Below are 24,763 nucleotides of genomic sequence, written 5' to 3' on the forward strand. Positions count from 1 at the left end.
AGCATTGTAGCTTGAGAGATGTGTAGGTGATTCCTCAAGTAGATGGGGGCTGAGGGGTTTTCAGCAGAGATGCTGCAGAGGGTAGGGCAGGTAGGGCATAGTGCTAGAGGAGGGGGAGTTCTATAGTGGGACCAAATACTTTGATATATCCGATGCTTTGGGTAAGGGGAGCAGTGTAGAGTCAGGGCTTTGTGTATCAGGCTAGGAGTTTGGACTTTATTCTCTGCCAGGGAAGTGCTTTCAGGCAAAGGAGAGTAATATGATTAGATTTCAGTTTAGGAAGATTACTATGTCAGTAGTGTAGAAGCTGAACTGGAAAGATGTTTAGGTGGTAGGTTCAAGCTAGCTGATATTTTCTAATCCTATTGATCGTGAGGTCTCAGTTCCCAGGTATGGTGACAATGAGCAAGTGTAGACAGCCAGGTTGGCACTAGCTGCATAAACTGCTTGTGACAAAAGCACAGCATTTAGACACAGAAACCACTGGCTGCTGTCCTAGATTTGTCAGATCTACAAATTTTCCTGGAGCATTTACTGTTTAATTTCCTTTGGCTTACCTCATCTGTGTAATGAGGGTATTTGTATGGCACCAGCTTTGCATATGTTAACATTGATGAAATACTTCAAATAAAACAAATCAGAACTTGGGAATGAAGATAGATATGAATATGCTACAGGCTGGTCCCAAAATCATAGCTAAGGGTGGAAGGCTTAGCAGGTTGCCTATGCTATATAAGCAGGGTTGATAAGAGGTTTTAAGATCCAGTTTTGAGCAGTCTGTATCATAAATAATTATTCAAAGGACTTCCATGTTTTATTGTCTTCCTGAAAAGCAGAGTACCCACAAAGATTTATACAGAGTTTCCAAGTTTAGCATTGTGTCATAGCCAGCACTGTCTCTTGAAATCAGGTGGGAAGCAAAACAAAATGTCCACTAGTTCTGAATGAATGGTTTATTTATCCTATTTGCAATTGCACAGAGAACTGACTTCCTACGAAGGAGAAAACTGTTGACAGATCTTCTGAGACAATAAACTGGGTGAACGAGGGGCTTTGTTTTAAGCCTGCTAGACAGAATTTCTCCAGGATCTGAACTTCCCGTATCTAGGGTGAGAAGCCCAGAGAAATGTACAGTAGCCCTTCCCTCCTAATTCTAACCCTGCAGAATTTGTGTCAGAACCACCAAGATCAGATTCTGAGTGACATCAGAGCATTTATTAGGAGAGAACAGATTACTGAAGGTGACCACTTTCAATATTAGCTAGTCACACACCCAGGACGTCTATAATCTTATCAACAACAGAAATCAGTCTTCTAACATGATGCAAAGAGGGGAAAGAAAGAAATGCCTGAGTGGAGGCTGGCCAGGTAAATTCCAATGCTGATGAACTGAAGGCAATGGAAGTTTGTATATCATTTCTCTAGCAGGCATAGGAAGGTACTTCGCACAGTAGGTGGGTTTCTAGAAAGTTAACTATTTTTATTTATTTATTTTTGAGTCTTGCTCTGTTGCCCAGGCTGGAGTGCAGTGGCACGATCTCAGCTCACTGCAACCTCTGCCTTCCAGGTTCAAGCGATTCTCTTGCCTCAGCCTCCCAAGTAGCTGGAACTACAGGCATGCGCCACTGCACCCAGCTAATTTTTGTATTTTCAGTAGAGATGGGGTTTCGCCATGTTGGCCAGGCCAGTCTTGAACTCCTGACCTCAGGTGATCCATCCACCTCAGCCTCCCAAAGTGCTGGTAGAGACTTAACTATAACTGTAATTTTTTCAAATGGAATTTTCTTTTAAATATACTTTAGGACTTGGTCACTTAAAGGAATGTTTTGGAGAATCTGCTTGTGAACATTCTTTTTTTTTTTTTTCCTGAGGGTCTCACTCTGTTGCCCAGACTGGAGTGCAGTGGCACGATCTTGGCTCACTGCAACCCCCACCTCCCAGGTTCAAGCGATTTTCCTGTCTCAGCTTCCTGAGTAGCTGGGATTACAGGTGCATGCCACCATGCCTGGCTGATTTTTGTATTTTTAGTAGAGATGGGGTTTCACTATGTTGGTCAGGCTGATCTCGAATTCCTGACCTCAGGTGATCCATCCACCTCAGCCTTCCAAAGTGGTGGGATTACAGGCGTGAGCCCCCACACCTGGCCTGCTTGTGAACACTGTTTATATTTCATGGGCTTGTATTTTTTAATACTTTCCACCCATTCGAATTTTTTAAAGTGATAAACATTTGCCATTGTCTTACAAGCTCAATAAATTGGTCTTTGCTTTCTGAAGCAATTTATTATCGTTGCTATTTTCCTTGAGGGAAAAGCAAGGTTTCTGTGTTTGTATTTAAACCCCTCTGCTTTCTTATTTTTCTTTTTTCTTTTTTTTTTTTTTTTTGAGACGGAGTCTCACTCTGTCGCCCAGGCTGGAGTGGTGCAGTGGCGCGATCTCGGCTCACTGCAAGTTCCGCCTCCTGGGTTCACACCATTCTCCTGCCTCAGCCTCCCGAGTAGCTGGGATTACAGGTGCCTGCCACCATGCCTGGCTAATTTTTTGTGTGTGTGTGTGTGTATTTTTAGTAGAAACAGGGTTTCACCGTGTTAGCCAAGATGGTCTCGATCTCCTGACCTCGTGATCCACCCACCTCAGCCTCCCAAAGTGCTGGGATTACACGTGTGAGCCACCGCGCCCGACCTCTTATTTTTCTTTGTTGATTTTTTCCTCTCCTAGTATGACCAATGGTGAGAAGCCTGAGTTTATTGACTTTGACTAGGAATTTACTGACTTTGATTTTGTAATCGAGGTAGATGACCACCTTTTTGATGAGGCCTGAGAGAATAAGAAAAGTCTCAATCATCCCCCCACCCACCTACGGAAATATATACATACCCTATGCCACTGTCACACTGACCCTGAACTGCCATCATAATACATTATCTTAGGCTAACGGCTTCATGTTCTAAAATACAAATACCCTGGAGAATTATTGGATTAAATGGTTTATTACAGCATAATGCTTTAATGATAAATTATCTGAATATTTTTCTCCTGGCCGTAAAAAAAAAAAAAAAAAAAAAAAAAAAGGGAGTTTTAATGGGAGTATACCAAGAAGGAGATGGTCTTGGAATCTGGGCACCATCCCAGGAAGACAGACTTAACTAAAGGGAAAAGTTCTAGGCTGCCGAGGAGCTGTAAAAAGGATACTGAATGCCTGGGAAGTATGATGGAGAAGCTGCTCAGTATTGAAGAAAAGGAAAATGCAAAGTACAGCTAAAGCAAACTTGGATTTATGATACAAGTTAGCTTAGGGAAGACTGAACTCTTAGCATCTTTAATTTCATTGTTTGCCAATCATTTGAGAAGAAAAACCTGAACATTTCATACATTCCTTCTAGTATTTATTGATCACTCATATGTACTGGACACTTTGTTAAGTACTGATCATACAAAGTAGAACAAGATATTCTTGTCCTTAAAGAGTTTATATTTTAAAGGGAGAGATAGGGCTGGATGCAGTGGCTCATGCCTGTAATCCCAACACTTTGGAAGACCAAGGCAGGTGGATTGCTTGAGCTCTGTGGTTTGAGACCAGCCTGGGCAACATGGTGAAACCCCATCTCTACAAAAAAATAAAAAAATCAGCTGGGCATGGTGGCCTGAGCTTGTAGTCCCAGCTACTCGGGAGGCTGAGGTGGGAGGATGGCTTGAGCCCAGGAGGCGGAGGTTGCAGTGAGCCAAGATCACACCACTGCACTCCAGCCTGGGTGACAGACCCAGGCCCTGTCTCAACAAAATACAATAAATAAAGGGAAAGATAGGACAAAAACTATATATATTTTCAAGTTGTGATAAGTGCAGTGAAGAACACAAAACATGTACTTTTTGTATATTTTTTTGTTTTCTGCTTTACAATTAGATTGCCCTGCGAAATCTATGGCAAAACAGAGATAAATTGGTAAGGGCTGCAGTCTTCACAATCTACATAAAAACTATGATTGACTCAGGTCCTATATAAGGAAATTTCTGGGGATAATCCTATGACACTCTCAGTACTCTTTGAAATTCTGTAGAGCGAAGAGCTTGTGGATTCTGGCAGGAAGAGCAAGCAAGGTGAAGGTGAAGATGTTGAGCTGGAATCTGGACAACTATGTCTGCAAAACCCAGTTGGACTTATAGATTGTTCCAAGAAACTATGATCCTACCTTACATCCTTTTGAGGTCCTGCAAGAATATGTAAGAGTTTTAAATGCTACCAAACTGGAAGGAGTATTTGCAAAACCATTCCTTGCTTGGCTGGATGGTCACCGAGATGGAGTCAGTTGCTTGGCAAAGCATCCAAAGAGCCTGGCTACTGTCCCTCCTGGGGTATGTGATGGAGAGGTTAGAATTTGGAACCTGACTCAACTGAAATGTATCCGTATAATACAAGCACATGAAGGCTTTGTATGAGGAATATGTACTCGCTTTTGTGGGACTTCTTTTCACTGTTGGTGATGACAAAACTGTGAAGCAGTGGAAAATAGATAGGCCAGGCTATAGAGAGGAGGAAGAGCCATTACATACAATATTAGGAAAGACAGTGGGATTGACAGGAAAGACAGGAGGAAGAGCCATTACATACAATATTAGGAAAGATACTGGGATTGATCATCACTGGAAAGAAGCTGTTTTTGCCACATGTGGACAGCAACTAGACATTTGGGGTAAACAAAGAACTAATCCTATATGTTCAATGACCTGGAGATTTGACAGTATAAGTAGTGGTAAATTTAATGCAATTAAGACATTTATCTTGGAAAGTTGCACGTCTAACAGGAATATAGTACTATATGATATGAAGCAAGCTACTCCTCTGAAAAAGGTTATCTTAGATATGAGAACAAATACAATCTGTTGGAACCCTATGGAAGCTTTCGTTTTTATGGCAGCAAATAATTATAACGTATTTACTTTTGATATGTGTGCACTGGACACTCCTGTAATGGTCCATATGGATCATGTATTTGCAGTGCTTGATGTGGATTACTCTCCCACTGGGAAAGAGTTTGTGTTTGCTAGTTTCGATAAATCTATTTGAATCTTTCCTTTAGACAAAAGTCAAAGCAGGGAGGTATATCACACAAAGTGAAAGCAACGTGTTATCTGTGTAAAATGGACTTCTGACAGCAAGTATATTATGTATGGATCTGATGAAATGAACATTCACCTATGGAAAGCTGATGCTTCTGAAAAATTGGGTGTGCTTACATCACAAGAAAAAGCAGCCAAGTATTATAACCAGAAACTGAAGGAGAAATTTCAGCATCATCCTCATATACAACCAACAGCTCATCATTGACATCTACCAAATTCTGTCTACAGCCCATTTCAGGAACAGTGCATCATGAAGGAAGCTTGTTGATGAAAGGAAGTGAATCACATTAAACACAGCAAGCCTGGATCTGTGCCAATTGTGTCAGAGAAGAAGAAACACATAGTGGCAGTTGTAAAATATTTGGTATTCCTAACAATCCTGATGTTTAATTACTTGTTACTTTTGATTTGAGAACTCTACAAATAAAAGTGCTGGGACTAGATTAATTGTAAACATTTCAGTTATATATGTAGAGCTTTATCGTTGCTCCTTTTAGCTACCCTGATAAATGATTCTTAAAGGTGGCCTAATTGATAAGACTGTCTAACTGTTTTATCCTTAATCTGTGTTCTTCTTTCATTGAAGGATACAGTACTTACAGTACTTGCAACTAACTCATTTTTTCTGGTTTTTTTTTTTTTTTTTGAGACAGAGTCTCGCTGTGTCACCCAAGCTGGAGTGCAGTGGTGCAATCTTGGCTCACTGCAACCTCTGTCTCCCAGATTCAAGCAATTCTCCTGCCTCAGCCTCCGGAGTAGCTGGGACTACAGGTGCGTGCCACCACGCCCAGCTAATTTTTGTGTTTTTAGTAGAGACAGGGTTTCACCATGTTGGTCAGGCTGGTCTTGAACTCCTGACCTTGTGATCCTCCTGCCTTGACCTCCCAAAGTGCTGGGATTACAGGTGTGAGCCTCCACACCCAGTCATTTTTTCCTGTCTTTTTTTTTTGAGATGGAGTCTTGCTCTTGTTGCCCAGGCTGGAGTGCAATGGTGTGATCTTGACTCACTGCAACCTCCACCTCCCGAGTTCAAGCGATTCTCCTGCCTTAGCCTCTTGAGTAGCTGGGATTACAGGTGCCCGACACCATGCCCGGCTGATTTTTTTTTTGTATTTTTAGTAGAGACAATGTTTCATTATGTTGGACAGGCTGGTCTCGAACTCCTGACCTCGTGATCTGCCCGCTTTGGTCTCCCAAAGTGCTGGAATTACAGTCATGAGCCACCATGCCTGGCCTTTTTTCCTTTACAGATATACTTACTTTCTCTCTGATCTATTGTCATAGACACTTTACATTTGAATTGACATTTAAGACCAAACATTTCTTCTAATACCTTTAATATTACTTTGAAAATGATTGCAATGATGTTTCTTCCTATGATTCCACATAACATTTAGAAGAATGATGTCAACTTTTTATAACTGAATTTATTTCTATTGCTTTATTTTTATTTGGCTTTTTGACCCTTTCAAAACAATCAGCCTGCATTTATATAACTTTTATAAATAATATTATAATTTGGGTCAAGTTAAGATAATAAAACTTCCTTTCAGTGTTCAAAAAAAAAAAAAAAGAAATTCTGTAGACTCAGTGTTCTAAACACTGAGGGGCTCCTCAGAGCCAATTCTAATAATTAAAGAGGTGAGATTAACTGCTGCCTGTGTGGTTCGATGTTAAACCCTACCTTCTGTTTGCTATGACCACCTCCTATACAATGCCCACCCTCCTGTTACATATTCTGAAATTCCAGGCTTGAGAATTCTAACAGACTGGCCTAAAAAGAAGGAAACAGGGAAATGTGATTAGTCATGAAGCAGCTAGTGACAAGGAGAGAGGAATGCGGAATATGCCCAGAGCTGTGGAAAAAAATGAACAAGAAAACTGACTGAAGATAATCCACGTAGGAGAGTGAATTCACACCATTTCAACATCAGTAACTTAGGTAATGAGAAGAGGGAGAGTGGTCAACAGAATTCCTTTTAAGTTTAATAGTGTAGGGGCTGCGTGCAGTGGCTCATTCCTGTAATCCCAGCACTTTGGGAGGATTGCTGGAGCCCAGGAGTTCAAGACCACCCTGGGGAACACGGCAAGACCTTCTCTCTACTAAAAATACAAAAAAAAAAAAAAAAAAATTAGCCGGGCATGGTGGTGCACGCCTGTAGTCCCAGCTACTTGGGAGGCTGAGGTGGGAGGATTGCTTGAGCCTGGGAAGTCAAGACTGCAGTGAGCTGTGATTGCATCACTGCACTGCAGCCTGAGCAACCAAGAAAGACCCTGTCTCAAAAAAAAAAAAAAAAAAAAGAGCATAGCATGGGGATCCCATGCACGAAACTCCAAAGTAAGCCTTTGAGGACTTGTTGCTCAGCATTAAGGAGGTACTATAAATAGGTACTATGCATGCAGAGTCCTAAACACTTTCTTAGCTAAGCATGTGATTACTAAAGCCATTAGAAGTAAGAAGACAGGGAGATAACTTAATGTTATTTTTATGTTAAAAGGTTAATTGTACTGTCATTAATAGAATACCAAGGAACTATGTAAAATATGTTTATGCCTTGTTCTCATGTATCTACTAGTGGAAGAGGCAAGATAATTAATTAGAGCAATCAAATAAAACTATCTCCTCAGGTCTTTTAGTGGCACACATTTTTGTCTGCCTAGCATTCCTTGTGGGAAACATGCTCCTCCTCCAACACTCCAAAGTATTTCTGGTCATGTGATTTGGGCCAGGGATAAGTATGTGATGTAGGCTCAGGCAATCAGTATATTTTATTCCTCTCATCACAGTGACTGGCTCATGAAAGAGTATGTAGTATATGATGGACCATTTGAAAGTCTCTGGGTGTTTTACCAGAGACTTTCCAGAAAAATGTCCCTTTTTTGGATCATAGGCTCTAAAATCTCTAGAGGTCTGGAGCAGCCAGGACCTATCCATCTTGCTGCTACATGGAAGGGGCTAACTTGAAGATGAAGCAAAGTAGACGCAAAGAATGCTAGGAAGAATAGGGAACGGGGGAAGAAAGAGTCTAAACAGACATTTTGTCCATGCTAAGAGATCCTTGTGTGAATGAAATTCAGTAGAAGGATAGATTCCTATTAGCCTATTAGCAAGGGGACAGTTGGTGGGGCGGAGGGGGTATGACTCACCGTAGAACCACTTGTCCTTGTCAGGAGGGGCTAAGCTCCCCCAGGAAATTTACAGTGGTAGGGGAATGATGATAACAAATAACCAGTCTGGGACTTACTTGAAGTTATTTGCCTTTCGGTAACTTCAAGACTGCTGAATATGCACCCACTTTCCTGGAAGCCTTCTTGTGCCCTCTGCTGCCTTAATGTCAACTTGAGTTACCTGATTCACCTAAGATCCTGTCAAAGTCCAACATAATGGTTTTGTTGTCTTACTCAAGCGTCAGACTTTAAGATGTTTGGAGGCAGGGCCTGTATCTCCCACTTCTGCATTTTCATGTTTTGCACAGCCCCAGAACCCAGTAAGCATTTCAGTGATGCTTGAATGAGTGAATCTGATAAGGCATATAGAAACAGAAGCCCTGAAATATTAGCCTGAAAAATTCATGGCTTTGCATTAAAGTACTGCCTCTCCAAGCATCCTCTTGAAAAATACAAATACCCAGAGGAAACATAACATGTTTAACTGATGACCAACAATTCTCATTTTTGGCAGTTATCAGAAAGAAGGTGTCAGAGGTGTTAAACGAAACAACTTCATCTTGAATAGGAGGTAGGTAAAATAAGGCTGAAACCTACTGGGCTGCATTCCTGGATAGTTAAGGCATTCTAAGTCACAGGACAAGATAGAAGATCAGTGCAAAATACAGGTCATAAAGACCTTGCTGATAAAACGGGTTACAGGAAAGAAGCCAGCAAAAACCCACCAAAACCAAGATGGTGACAAGAGTGACCTCTGGTTATCCTCACTACTACACTCTCACCAGCACCATGACAGTTTACAAATGCCATGGCAATGTCAGGAAGTTACCCAAGGAGGTCTGAAAATGGGGAGGCATGAATAATCCACCCCTTGTTTGGCATATCATCAAGAAATAACCATAAAAAGGGGCAACCAGCAGCTCTCGGGGCTGCTCTGTCTATGGAGTAGCCATTCTTTTATTCCTTTACTTTCTTAATAAACTCGCTTTCACTTTATTGTATGGATTCACCCTGAATTCTTTCTTGTGTGAGAGTCAAGAACCCTCTCTTGGGGTCTGGATTGGGATTCCTTTCCTGTAACAAAGGGAACTATAAAAATGGGATTTTAGGCCAGGTGCAGTGGCTCACACCTGTATTCCCAGCACTTTGGGAGGCTGAGATGGGCGGATCACCTGAGGTCAGGAGTTTGAGACCAGCCTGCCCAACATGGTGAAACTCCGTCTCTACAAAAAAAAAAATTACAAAAATTCACCAGATGTGGTGGTGCATGCCTGTAATCCCAGCTACTCGGGAGGCTGAGGCAGGAGAATCGCTTGAACCCGGGAAGTGGAGGTTGCAGTGAGCCAAGATTGCACCACTGCACCCCAGCCTGGGTGACAGAGTGAGACTCCATCTCAAAACACAAACAAAACAAAATTGGATTTTAAAGAACACTGTTTGTATGAACGAAAGGCCATAGATATGTGTAACTAATTTGAAAAATAGTTTGCCATTATTTCCTAAAGCTGAACATTCATCTATGTATGACCCAAAAATTTCACTCCTAGGGATGGGACCAAAGGAAACTGCTATGGTTCAATTGTGTTCCCCAGATGTCAGGTTCTGGAAACTGAATCTCCAATGCAAGAGTGTTGATAGGTGGGACTTTTAAGAGGTGAGGGAGTAATGCTGTTGTTGTGGGACTGTGTTAGTTATCTCAGGGGTGGGTTCCTGAGGGATGAGTTTGGCCCCCTTCTTTTGTGTGAGCACTTTCTCTTGCCATGTGATGCCTTCCACCATGTTGTGATGCAGGAGATTCATCCCCTTGATCTGGGACTTTCTAACCTCCAGAACTGTGAGCCAAATAAATCTCTGTTCCTTATAAACTACCCAGTGTGTGATATTGTGTTATAGCTGCATAAAAAGGACCAAGATAGAAACTTTTACACATGTAAAACAGGAGATGTGTACAAGAATGTTCATAGCTGCCCTGTTTTTGATGCAGAAACTTGGAAACAACTGAAATGCCTGTTAACAGGAGAGTAGATGAATAAATTGCGATGTATTTACACAACTATTGTAGGACCATAAAAAAAAACAAACCACACTGATTCACAACAATGTGGAAAACTCCTAGCAATAACATGAAGTGAAGAAAATAAATGCTCCAAATTTATATGATATGACATATAGTCATACACCACATAATGGCATTGCAGTCAATGATGGACTCTATATATGACAGTGGTCTCATAAGATTATAATGGAGCTGAAAAATTCCTATCACCTAGTGATGTCCTGAGGAATTGACTAACAAGAAGTTTTCGGAAATGGAACAGGAATGCGTGGCTGAAGAAGAGGCAAGAGAAAAGGAAATTGCAGGAGAGGAAAAAGAAGAATCCCCAAGAAAATTCATGACGGGTTTAGCAGAACATTTGCAAACCTCAACAAGCTCCTTAAAATGTTTAAATCACAGACCCCAACACCGAAGTTTTCATTAATAGAGAGGAATGTTCATAGTGCAGTATCTGCTTATAAGCAAATCTTTGACAAAAAAAAAAGAAAAAGAAAAAAGAAACAAACCAAGAATACCACCATGCATGTATTTCTGAAGAGTGACCCTCCTCAAGAAGAACCACAGGCAGGACCTTCAGGAGGAATTCCGGAAGAAGGCACTGTTATCATAGGAGATGACAGCTCTGTGCATGCTATTGCCCCTGAAGATCTTCCACTGGGACAAGTTGAGGAGGTGGAAGACAGTGACATTGATCAGGACGCTGTGTAGGCCTAGTCTAAAGTGCATGTTTTAATGTTAGTTTTTAACAAAAAAGTTTAAGAAGTAGAAAATAAAAATTTAAAAATGGAAAATTTGAAAAAAAGCTGATAGAATAAGGATATAAAGAAAGAAAATACAATGTGTTCCTGTTTTAAGCTAAGTGTTATTTCGAGAGTTTCAAAGTTTAAAAAAGTTTATAAAGTTAAAAAGTTACAGTAAGCTAATTTATTATTGAAGAAGGAAAATATTTTTAAAATAAATTTCCCATCGCCTAAGTGTCCAGGGTTTATAATCTCTGCAGTACTCTATAGTAATGTCCTAGGTCTTCACATTTACTCAGCACTCACTCACCCACTCATCCAGAACAACTACCAGTCCTGCAAGCTCTACCTATGGTAACTGCCCTATATAGGTATGCAATATATGAATCTTTAATACTGTCTGTTACTTTACCTTTTGTATGTTTAGATACCCACATACTTAGCATCGTGTTATAGTTGCCTACAATATTCAGTGCGGTGACATGCTGTGCAGGTTTGTAGCCTAGGAACAATGGGTTATGCCATTGCTAGCGTGAGCCTAGGTGTGTAGCAGTCTACACCATCTAGGTTTGTGTAAGTGCTCTCTGTGATGTTCACACAATGACGAAATCACCTAATGATGCATTTTTTAGAATGTATTCCTGTCGTTAAACGATGCACAATCTATTTTTCTAGAGTTACAATTAATATAAAAATAAGCTGTATAGAAATACATATAGGTGCAATAAAACTATATTTCAAAAAACTAAGGAATTCTCTGGATGATGGTGACCCTGTGTGTGTGTGTGTGTGGTGGGGGGTGAGGGGGTGGGGGTGGGGTGGGGGGTGTGGGATGTGGGCACTGTATGGTTAGATGAAGTTTATGTCAAGGTTCCAGATTTTGTTTTGGATGGTAGGCTTCCAGGTACTTATTAAGAATAATGAAATAAGAAACTACGCACAAACATGACTAGAAAGCCTGACTTTCCTAGGAAACTGTCTGAGGCTGATGCTTTATTTGGAAAGTGCAATCTCAGAGCATTGATAGTAGGGGAAAGTGAGGCGAGGAGAAAGGATAGGGATTAATGCTGGGGGTGCTTTGGCCTTGCTTCATGAAGAGCTCTGCTGGTGAGTTGGCAGGTGAGCCTGTCCAGCCACATGGGAGTCTTCAGGTGGGACAGGTCTGCCTTGGAGCAGTCCTTGGGTGGAAGAAGGGAGAGGAAATGAGTAGATTGGGTCTCTGACTGGAAGGTAACTTCTCTGGGGCACTACCTCTGGGTTGCTTATCTGGCCTCTTTTGGTGGCAGCCGGGAAACTAAATCTCACATCTTGTGTTTTAGTTAAGTCTAGAAGTGGTGGGAGATGCCAGAATCTCAAGCCTGTGACTTTTCTGCCTAGCTGCCCAACAGCAGCAAGGGCATGGTCCCAGCCCTCCCTGGCAAGACGCTGGCTGGCCCCAGGCAGAGTAAGTTGGTGGTATGGAGGCAACTGAGTCATATCTGGCAGCCGAGCGTCTATGGGATGCCATGTGAGCAGGAGCTTGGGAGTCAGACCCACGTTTGAATCTCCGTGTGAACTTGGATCAATTTCTTAACTTCCCTGGAGCCTCATCTAGAATGTGGGAGTAGTGATAACTACTTCCAAGTGTTGTTTCTCATATTAGAAAGGGATAATGTACATAATGCAACCAGCAGAATCTTTGGCATCTAATAAGTGCTAAAAATATGTAACTCCCCTTCGTCCTACCCCTGCCATGAAGCACAACTGAGACAGTACTGGGGGTCGAGGGTGGGCAGACCTGGCTTAATTCCCCTTCTCTCCTTGTCCCACCTGGCCTATTTCCTGGCCTTGGGCAACCCAAGAGCACTGGGCCCTGTGTTAAAGGATGAAGGGGAGAAAGACGCTTTGCACCCCCTTCCTAAGGTCAACAGTCCTGAGGCTACACCTTTCCTCTGTGCCCTGGGTTTAAAGAGGGATCTCAAACAGAGATGGGTACTCCAAGCAGGCATATAAGCTGCTGTCTGCTGGAAATAATATTCATCAAATATTTGTCTAATATTTACTTTGGCTGGGGGCAAAACTGGCCCAGCAGAACAAAGGCATCTTTCCCCAATATGTCAGTGGTTGGGAATGGAGGCCCAATGCCATTGATGGCAGATTTCCAATTTATTTCAGGGCTATGTCTGCCCTCTTCTGGCATGCTACCATGCCACCTGTTCATCTGGTTGTTTCTTATATGTCTAGAGCCCCACAAAGGGTGACTAGGTCAGCCAGAGCTCTTGCTAGGCTTCACTGTAATTCCGGATTACTTTTACTCTTTGATCACGTAAGAACGTTCATTTCCTGAATTGCCTGTCTTATACGTTTAAGTGCTCATGTATTTCATAATACCACTATAGGATCTTGCATTTGAATACTTACCAGGGACTGAAATAAATTCACACTGCTATTTTGCTGGTGAAGTATCCTATTGTGTAAGTGAAGTTTTTAATTTTGTAGATTTAGATGAGTAAGTTAAAATTTTCCTTTCTGGTTCTTAATTTGTTTTCTAATTTGGGGTAAAATGAAGTTAGGTGGGGGCAGTGGAGAAACTTTCAAAGGGAGCTCTTCATATCAGTAATGTTTATACACACTCCAACTCCAAGACGCTTCTCCTCAGAGCCGTTTCGAGGGCAGAGAACATTCCTGATCGCTAGGTTGACCCTGTTCACTTTGAGTTAATCCTGTGGCCTCCACAAGCATGTAGAAAATTGTGGAGAAGAGGCACTCCTTATGCTCTCATGAATTTTATTTGGCCTCCCCATTCTGGCTCACTTCTTGTGAATGCAGATTCAGTTGGCCCCAATTTCTTTCTAGTGGGCAGGAGTAAAAGGCGTAGAATGTTGTTGAAAGGTTTTGTACTACTGTGCAAAGTAGTACTGTATAAATTATCTTCTTCCTCTTTCCCATAAGACCTTTTGAGCAAAGCCCAATTCTAGAATTCTGAAATTCTGCTAGAACTTTCCTTTGGCTAAATTTGATTGTTCCTGAAAAATCAATATGCCAGAGGACCACATTTTATTTATTTTTTTGAGACAGGTTCTCACTCCTGTTGCCCAGATTCGAGTGCAGTGGCACGATCATGGCTTACTGTAGCCTCAACCTCCTGGGCTCTCCCACCTCAGCCTCCTGAGTAGCTGGGTCTACAGGTGTGCACCACCACGACCAGCTAATTTTTTGTATTTTTAGTAGAGATGGGGTTTTGCCGTGTTGCCCAGACTGGTCTTGAACTCCTGGACTCAAGCAATCCGCCTGCCTCTGCCTCCCAAAGTGCTGGGATTACAGGTATGAGCCACTGCACTGGCCAGGACTGCATTTTAATTGTACTAAGTCATCTGTGTCTTAATGTGAATGGCAGACAGCTTGTGTCAGTGGCTGCTCTGAGGACAGCCCCAGAGTGGAGGGGAGGAGAGCCTGGAATTAGGTAACTCAGGACTCAGAGAGAACTCCAACTTTGGTAGGAGCCATCCCGGACCTGCCTACAGCTAGTAACATTTTGGCCGTGAAAGCCTCCTCCTCCTTGCAGGTGTAAGCTGTTCCTTAGCCTTTAACTTTCAAATTAAGAATGTTTATTTAGGGTAGTAATGGAAAATAGAAGATAAGTTAGCAAAGCCAGCAGAAATTGGAGAATTCATAAACAATAAAACACCAGAAAAGTATTACCCAAAATGCAACTTTGATAAAAGGTAAACATTAAAACAAATCTTGAGAGCCAAGAATAAAGGTCCTCGAGGGAGGTAACACATGCCATGATATTTTTGCACTCTTTCTCTTTTGCCCTGTGATACTGGTCCATCTTTTATGAAGGTCATCTTTTATGAAATTCAATAATGGTAACTAATGTTAGGGTGTCTCCTAAGGCAATATGAGATTATATGGTAGGTAAACAGTAGGTCATTGCTGACTCAAAGGAAAGGATCACTTAGGAACACAATTAGCCCAGTGCCGGTGGTCCCTTTTAGTCAAAATCCTCAATCTCTGTGGGGATCACCCTTTGGCCTGGACTTTATTGAGCTGCCAGATTAAAGTCATGAGAATTGAGCCTCATTTTTTCCCATTCCTATTCTTAGATAATCCATTCATTCTTTTTAAATTTACCAGGACCAGTCCCAGAAAATGTTGAGAACTGGGTGTGAGTAATAATCACCAATATTATATGGTTCCTTGTAGTTTGCAAAGCAGCTTTACATACATTATTGCATTTAGTCCTCCCAATAACGCTGTGAAGCAGGTGTTATATTATTATAATCATCACAGTTTCACAACTGTGGAAACAAAGCTTAAAGAGATGATAGGACTTGCCTAAGTTCAGAAAGAGAGGGAATGGCTCTCAGCTCAGGTGTTTTGATCCCAAGTCCTGTTGCTCCTCAGTTCACGTTGAATCTGAGGAGCTACCATTTGTCCACCATGCTCCTCTCACTCTTATTAATAACAACAAGGGTAATAGTGGCCAATGTTTGAGGGGTATTCACATGATACCAAGTACATCCCATTTAATCCTCACACCAATTGTATGATACAGGCTTAATAACCGATCTTATTTTACAGTTGAGTAAACTGAGGCTTAGAGAGGGTAGGTAAGCCTGAGAGAGGTGGGGTATGTCGACTAAGGGTCATAGCTAGTAGGTGGTGGAGACAACATTTAAATCTAGACCTGTTTGGTGTCCGTGCTCTTAAACACGCGACTCTATGACCTTGTTGTCTCTTTGGTTTCTCTTCCAACATTTCTGGCTTCGTCCAAATGTTTGATTCAATACAGCAGAAGCACACAGGCTGCTTTCAAGGGCAAAGAACCAAACTACAGGCTGTTGGGAGGACACAGAGAATGAACAATGGGTTCTCCCGGACTTGTAAGAGTGGGAAGCACCACTGACCTGCAGACGAGGATTGACAGAACAAAACAAACAGTAACGATGGGGTGCAGACAGGCTACCCCCAAAATATGGTACCTCGGCATATTGAACAGTGTAAGCTGAAGGAATTGGAAAAAAACACATAAGGAGGAAGGTCTCTGTGACCTTTGTCCAGCCTTCTTTCCTGAGGCAGGTCCTAAAACCTAGAAGGCCTCTCTGACTGTCCCCTGCAGCAGGTCTTCAGGTGCTCATGTGAGAGGTGCCCTCCCCACATCTGGAGGAAAAGAGCATCCTTACCTCTGAGGACACAGGACACAGAGAAAAATCTGAACAAACAGGCCTGCCTAAGTTCCCCCAGCTTATTACCGTTACATCATACTCTTTTCCCTTGCATATGTCTCCATGACCATCCACTCTTCATCAAACCTACCAGAAAAAACAGGTTTCACTGTTTCTTCGGGTCTTCATTTCCTTATGAAGGCTCCCGTACCCACAAAACTTACATTTAAATAAATTTATATTCTTTTTCTTTTGTTCATCTATCTTTTATTAGAGGGGCCTCAACAATGAGTCTAGGATGGGTGAGGAAAATATATTTTTAGTCACTACAATAACAGATGCATTAGTCAGAAGGGACATGGAGCCTACTGGGGGACTGGAAAAAAGCTGGCTGGATTAACCCACATCCAGGCATTGGGGACTTCAAACGGATCCTCTGGCCTAAATCATTTGCATTTCATTGCAGGATAGCAGCGCTTAACACGAAGGCATTCCTTACCAACAATGACCTATCATAAGGCACGTGGAGGGCTCAGGGTCACCAGCTGGGTACGGGAAGCCCCTGGAAACACCCTATGAAGGCAGCAGCCTGCTCCAGACAGGGAACACAGACTGAGAGTGTGAACATAGACTGAGACTCTCGTTGGCTACAAATGCTTCTGCAGTAAGTAAACCCTAAAAGATAGAACTTCTTTGATGGAAAGGCCATAATATACTTGAATGTTACTTAACCCAGCAATCCCATTACTGGGCATATACTCAAAGGAACAGAAATCATTCTATTATAAACATATATGCATGTGCATGTTCATTGCAGCACTATTCACAATAGCAAAGACATGGAATCAACCCAAATGCCCATCAATGATAGACTGGATAAAGAAAATGTGGCACATACACACCATGCAATACCATGCAGCCATAAAAAGGAATGAGATCATGTCCTTTGCAGGGACATGGATGGAGCTGGAAGCTCTTATCCTCAACAAACTAACACAAGAACAGAAAACCAAACACTGCATGTTCTCACTTATAAATGGGAGTTGAACAATGAGAACACATGGACACAGGGAGGGGAACAACACACACTGGGGCCTGTGAGGGGGATGAGAGGGGGAAGGAGAGCATCAGGAAGAATAGCTAATGCATGCTGGGCTTAATACCTAGGTGATGGGTTGATCTGTGCAGCAAACTACCATGGCACACATTTACCTATGTAACAAACCTGCACATCTTGCGTGTGTACCCCGGAACTTAAAATAAAAATTAAAAGTAATTTTAAAAAGCAACAAACAGTTCCTCACCACCGTTAAGAGATATTTAGCTAGTTTCCTTGCTGATTGAACCTGGCAGAGGTGAGGGGGGATGTTGGTGAGAAAAGGTCTGGGAATGAGACGATTTGTCCAGCCCCATAAAAGGAAATCCCTGGAAGAATTGGAGCAGGTGGGAGAATCTGCATCTCTTTCATCTTCCATCGCTCCCTGGGGAAGCAGTGGGGCGGTGCTTCTCCCAGTCCTGGCTCCTGGTTCGCAGGCCTGGAGACACATTAGAATCACCTGAGGGGCTTTTAAATCTACCCGTGCCTGGGACCCACCCAGAAACCTCCGGGAGTGCGGCTGAGGTAGGGAAGTTTTTAAAAACTCTTCAGGTGACTGTGAAGCACAGAGCATATTACTGCTCGAGAGTTTCAGAACCAGAAACAAATAAGTGACACAGGTGTCCAGTGAAACTTTCCAGCATTTCGGTGAGTTTGGAAGGGAGCAGGCATTATAGATAGATTTTTAAAGAGGGAAAGTGGGACCCTGAGAGGAGGAGCAATTTGCCTGGGTCAGTGGCAGGGTTGGGGAAGGAGGTAGCCTCATTTTCTTTTTCATCCCCATACCCTTTTTTTTTTTTTCTGGTGGCATATTATAGTATTAATTGTTCTGACAGCTTAGCTTTATATGTACTCAGCCATGAAATTTCCACTCCGTCACTGGACAACCCCTCCAGTTAGACCTACACACTGTTGTAAAGCATTTCCTGGCAGGGAAACCCAAATATTTCGTTTCTAATTCTTAACTCTTTGCAAGTCTGAGGAGTGGGTCATGAGACTCCCACAACTGTTTAGAAGGAGCCAGGGCCCACGTTTCACGCATTCTGTACAAAGTATAACCCATGTGCGTGCAGTAAAAATGCAAACGTGAGGGTGGCATTCAGACCTAACACAGTCTCAGCTTTCAATCCCGCTGTGAATCCAGCGTGGCTGTCATGGGATCTACAGCAGTTAATTCTTTCAGAATTCAGAGCTAAATCCCCAAGGAGGCCTGGGTTAGAGAGGCCACCTGAATGGTGGCCTGCTTAAAGGTGCGGTCATGTTTCCTGATTTAACTGGGTCAGTTTGGTTGTTTATTTTTGCCGTTTAATTTCAGGGCAGGGTTGGCTTCAGTGTGCTGGCAATTCCCAGATAACTTATGCTCTGAGGGACTGAGACAGGTGTTCAAGAACCCCCAGTGACTATTATTTAATTTTGTTCCTCCCCCAGCCTCATGGTTTATATATGAGTTGTTATGCGACAGAGTTCTATTTTTAACTGCAAACATGCTCTGTTCAACTGGAATCATGTTCTTTAGACACTGCATTATGCAAGCTGGCTCCAAAGTTTGCCAGGAGTGCTAAACTAAACTGTGACAATTCCCAGCCGTAGTCACTCACACCCCCACAGTGAACCAAACAGCATGCTTACTTGCTTCAAGATAGAGTTTCAGTTGTGTTAAATAACTGCCTGGTGCTACCTGATGAGAAAGCCATCTCTGGCTGTTTGGATCAGCTTCTCTGATCTTGTCTCCTGTCTAATCCCAGAATAAATCCTTTGGGTCTTGGGGGAGGACGTTAAAAAGGCTCTGATGAAGAGGATTAAACCTGAAACAAGTCATAATGAGGCATAAACAAGGTAATATTCATTGTAAGGGATCTTCCCAGGTTCTAAGCAGGAGAGGAGAAAAGACGGTTTCGATGGAGGGCATCTGTTGAGAAACCCCTCTGATGTAGATGTTCCTGTGGAGTCATTTATATCCAAAAGTTAGGACATTAGACAAATGCACTGGTGGGTTCTCAGGGTTTTTTTTTTTTTTTTTTTTTCATGGGGTGATCATAAAGAAGTAGCTCTCAAGAATTGCATCGATCCGGGGATCTTCTGACTCCTGAAGATTGACATCTGGTTTATCTAAGATGACCCAGGGGAGGAGCGGAGCTGGAAGTCTCTGCAGGGAGATTATTAGTACTTGCTGGCATTCTTTGGTGGCAAGCAACAGAAATAAACTCTCAAGAAGAGTTAATCTACTTAAGCAGAAAAGGACTTTTTAGAAAATAAGTTCCATGAGAACAAGGGCTAGCTTGTTCACTGGTATTTCCTCAATAGAACAGTATCTTGAATATAGCAGGTACTCATTGTCTTAGTCTGCTCAGACTTTTTACAAAATTCCTTAAACTGGGTAATTTATAAACAACACAGATTTATTGCTCACAGTTCTGGAGTCTGGGATGTTCAAGATCAAGTTGCCAGCAGATTCGGTATCTGATGAGAGCCCGTTCCTCATAGTTAGTGCCTTCTGTGTGTCCTCACATGGCAGAAGGGGCCTGCAGGTTCCCTTACACCTTTTCTATAGGGCGCTAATCCCATTCGAGAGGCCTCCTAAAGGTCCCACCTCTTAATACAATTACATTAGGGATTAAGTTCTATAAATTTTAGAGGGACACCAACATTCAGATCATAGCGCTCAGTAAATATTCATGGACTAAAAGAAGTTATAGGGTGGATCAAAGCATTGTTAGGAAGATTGAGAACCAGTTTTGGAAAAGGATAAGAATGAGAGCATCTCTGGAGGGGCTAAGGTAGCAGGAACTAGGTCCCTGACAGTCTCATCAGGACACCACTGCTGTAATAACTGCTTTCCAAACATTCTTATATTTGTAAGTGTCTACACTCATGCTTCAAAATCCAGACAGAGTGAGTGTATATTAATCAGGGCTCTCCAGAGAAATAGAACCATCTCTCCCCCTCTCCCCGTGTGTATAAAAGAAGGAATTGACTCATGTGATTGCAGAGACTGGTAAGTCCAGTCTGGCAGGTTGGAGACCCAAGCAGAACCCATGTTCCTATTTGAAGGCCATCAGACAGGAAGAATTGATGTTGCATATGAAGGCAGTCTGCTAGAGAATTCTCCTTACTTAGAGGAAAGTTTGGTCTTTTAATTCTATTTACGCTTCAAGTAGTTGGATAGGACCACTCACTATGGAGGGCAATCTTCTTGACTGATTAAAATGTTAATCTCTTTCAAAAACACCCACCCTTGCAGAAACACTCAGAATGTTTGACCAAATATGTGGGCACCCTGTGGCCCAGTCAAGTTTACACACAAAATTAACCATCACAGAGAAGGAGAGAGACAGTGCAACTAGCTTGAGTTGTGTGCCCACCCCTTTGGCTCGTAGAAGGCAGGGTATTTTGTCAGTTCTAGAGATCTGGAACCATGGGGCAGAACTGATTTCCTAAAGGGAAAATGGAGAGCTGTTACCAGTAGAAGGAGAATAAATAGTGGGAAGCTACAAAACAACTGGCTCTTCTTGAAGTACGGTTTTATTTTTCTTCTTTTGTTACTTGCTTCCATGTGAGTCAACATCAAAACACATCTGTGCTGTTTTTCTTGACTTCTTCCAGCTCCTCTATACAAGAGGGAGAACAGCTGGGATGGGGAAAAATATTTTTTTGTCTTTTCTCTCTTCACCTCCAGTCCTCAGTAGAGGTGACTGTTTGAAGGGTGATGGTTACCTCCAAGTCCTTGCTCTTGGGGGTCTGTACTAATGATTGAGCACTCGAACGCTGTCTCACTCTGAAGAGGTCCCTCAACACTGTAAAAGGCATTCACAAGACATCCCTGCCCTGGAAGAGTTTGAATCTGTTGGACTTTGTGCATTTTTCTTATTTTCTATCCTTCACCTATTAGTTGTGGCTGCTACAAACCCATATAGTTCTTCTGGAATTAAAGAGACACGCTTCCCTCAAAGTGCTTTACATCTATTGGTCAGAGATGGTCATAATGCACTGAGTTTGTTAGAATGACACGTTGATATGTACCAGGAAGTTATCACAGGGCATATAAGTCTACCATGTCTACAATGTGAAGGATGCCTCGTTAGATGCAGCACTCTCGTGCAGTGTACAATCTGTCTACTTTATATGGCAGGCCTGAACTACTGAGGGGGAGAGAGACCACCAGAAATCAGGAAAGCACAACTTATTTAATGCTCTTCTGAATGGTTTGTGCTGCGGGATGGGTGGAGTTCCCTTTATTTGTGTTCTGACCAATGGCTGAACCACTAATCAGATTCAAGACAGGACCTTGAATCCAAAACTCCTTTAGTGTGGCAAGTCCACCATAGTTCCTGAGGAAGCTGCCTTCGAGGAATCGGGGACCACTGCTCTCCTTTCAGGAGAATTCCTGAGAGACCTGCATATCTCAGACCTGACAAGCAGGGAGTGGCAATGGGTATATTGCTATTCCAGGATACAACTGCTGTGAGATCCTCTTCAGAGGTTTATAAGCTTGACTTCTCATTAGCACGTTAGATATAAGGCATGACTCACTGCCAACTCTACAGACCCATGATAGGGTAGACAAGATCAATAGTCTAAAATCAGATTTTAAAATGAACAGAAATTTAATGCTTTTTCTTGTATGCCATGGGATCACATGGTACACATCCTGGGGTAGGCATAGCCCACTTTGTAGACCACTGATCTAGAGCCTGGTACTCCCCTTACAACACCTATGCAGGCAGGGCTAATTGACTACAACACCATGGGCCTGGAGACATCCTCACCCTCCATTACAACAAGTGGACACGTGGTTTCTAGGCCAAGGGTTGGCAAATTACAGCCCATTGGCCATATCTGGCCAGCCCCCTGTTTTTGAGACACAGCCATACTCACTTGGTTATGTATCATCCATATGTTTTTTTACACTAAAAAGGCAGAGCTGAGTAATTGCCACGGAGAGCAGATGGTCCACAAAACCTCAAATACTTACTCCCTGACCCTTTATGGAAAAAGGTTGCTGACCCCTGCTCCTGGCGGGCAGTATTGATCCCCGTGTGTTGGTAATGGAAGGTAAGACTTGTCTGCTGCCTCTGCTCTGGAGTTAGGCCGGAGTTTGCAGCATAGCTCGTTGTGCTAATGAGGCTCAGCGTGGCCCTCCCTTCTGGGGATTAGCACCTAATCCCGGCTAGCTTTCTTAGAAAGCTCATTCACTGGTCACAAGGATGCAGAGAAGTGAGTGTGGATGAAACTGGTCCTGGTCACCTAAAGTCCATGCCTTACACGGCGTGGGTCAGCTGTGTCCTCTCTGCTACCTACCTCCAGGGGATGTGCCTGCTACTCAGCACAAGTAACAGAGCAGCCACATGGCCTCCCCCACTGCAGGGCTGCACAGCTACCGCACATCCCCAAGGGGGTGGGGCAAATGCATGCTGAAATGTTTGTGTGCACATGTGAGTACATTGGTTAGGACTAGCCCCAGCTCGAGCTAATGCAAGCATGGTAGACACATGCGTTTTTGCATATCCATGTACCCTTCTTTTAGGAACTGCTGCTAGATGAAAATCCAAATATTTAATTCCTAGCAATTAGTTTGGGCTTGAGTGGTATTCATTTTTATTTCAGAACTCAGGTCCTAGGCTTTATATTATTTAGATTTCAGTCCCACATGACAAACTTTGGCAGATCCTCTGAGATGTCCTGATTCTCGCTGGTGAGAATGGCAGAGACTGCTGGTTCCTTATTCAACAGCCATCTACCCTATAAGCCCTGATTTTGAGACAATCTCTGCCACCTAGGCTGGAGTGCAACCTCCACCTCCTGGGTTCAAGTGATTCTCCTGCCTCAGCCTCCCGAGTAGCTGGGACTACAAGTGTACGCCATTATGCCCGGCTAATTTTTTGTATTTTTGGTAGAGACAGGGTTTTGCCATGTTGGTCAGGCTGGTCTAGAACTCCTGGCCTCAGGTGATCTGCCCACCTTGGCCTCCCAAAGTGCTGGGATTACAGGCGTGAGCCACCACACCTGGCCACTATAAGCCCTGATTTTACTGGAAGCGTGCCCTTTAGTGAATTGTGCATCTGAAACAGGGACAGACATGTGCTTCATTTGTACTTTATCCTTTTTGTCCTTGGTGCAAACGTATTACATGCCCTAAAGCTGGCTCTTTGGGGCCATGAAAATTGCAGAAGTCATGGCCCTTCCCGCTTCAGTCACTGAACCAACACCAGTGCTCACCTACTTCAAAATTTATCATTCCGTGAGAGGAAAGGAAAACCCCACCTTGCTTTTGGATTGAACACAGCTGGATCAGATTCCTTACTGATGACTGAAAATATTAAGGAAAAGCTCAGAGTGAACAAGAAATAGGAGATCAGCTTTCCTTATAGATGCACAAAATTACACAGCAGGCTTGGGTTTTTTTTTTTTTTTTTTAAATTTTGCAGCAGGGTCTTCTGTTCCCCCGGTTGAAGTGCAGTGGTGTGATGATAGCTTAGTGCAGCCTTGACCTCGTGGTCTTAAGCAATCCTCCCACCTCAGCCTCCCGAGTAGTTGGGACTACGGGCATGGGCCATCGTGCCTGGCCTAAGCCTGGGTTTGAGGTCTAGATCTGTCATTCTGTCATCCTGTGCCCCAGAGTCAGTCACTTCCTCTTAAAAGGTCCAGTGTCAAGGCAAGACCACTGTGCTCTGAGGCCCCCTTAATCTCTAGGCCTGGGCATAAAATATATGGGAGATTTCCACCTTTCCTCACGGGGCTTGCAGGCTGAGGGAGTGAGAATTTCCTCTCCAGCAGCATGGGCAAATTCGTAAAAAGAAATAAATAATTTGCTTGTTTCTCATGGCCACCAAAGCTCAAAGTCTAGTGACCACCAACCAGTCCCTCCTCAGTGAGGCTGGTTGAATCCAGAAAGGCTTTCTCTGGAAGAGCCCGGAAACCTGCTGTCTCATTTCAAAAGCCATCTTCCTTCCCCGAGACAAACATGGTGGAAAGGAGGCCTGACTGATAACACTGAGGGTTTTGGGGCCAGATTTTTTTCTGCAGGCAGTTTTGGACATTTATTTTAATCTTCTTTATGTGAGCTATAAAACACATTTAGAAAAGTATACTAGCTGGTTGTAGTGGCTGATACCTGTAATCCCAGAACTTTGGGAGGCAGAGGCAGGAGGATCATTTGAACTCAGGAGTTCAGGTAGTGAGACCCCACTCAGCAAAACATCAAAACATTAGCCAGGTGTGGTGGCATGCACCTGTAGTCCCAGCTACTCAGGAGGCTGAGATGGGAGGATCACCTGAGCCTGGGGAGGTTGAGGCTGCAGTGAGCTGAGACTGTGCCCCTGCACTCCAGCCTGGGTGACAGAGTGAGACCCTGTCTCAAAAGAAAAAAGTATGTTAAACACAATGAACAGTTACTGTTTGTTAAAATAAAGTAAACCCCTTATTAGTTCAAGAAA

At 43.0% G+C, this 24,763-nt stretch overlaps 1 pseudogene; it reads left to right on the top strand.

The window, feature by feature from the left end:
* Window positions 1-4,134: 4,134 nt before the first annotated feature.
* LOC102137728 (DDB1- and CUL4-associated factor 13-like) lies at window positions 4,135-5,550 on the top strand (annotated as a pseudogene).
* The last annotated feature ends 19,213 nt before the right edge of the window (window positions 5,551-24,763 follow it).

The sequence above is a fragment of the Macaca fascicularis genome, chromosome 3 (assembly GCF_037993035.2).
Source record: "Macaca fascicularis isolate 582-1 chromosome 3, T2T-MFA8v1.1".
Classification (NCBI taxonomy): domain Eukaryota; kingdom Metazoa; phylum Chordata; class Mammalia; order Primates; family Cercopithecidae; genus Macaca; species Macaca fascicularis.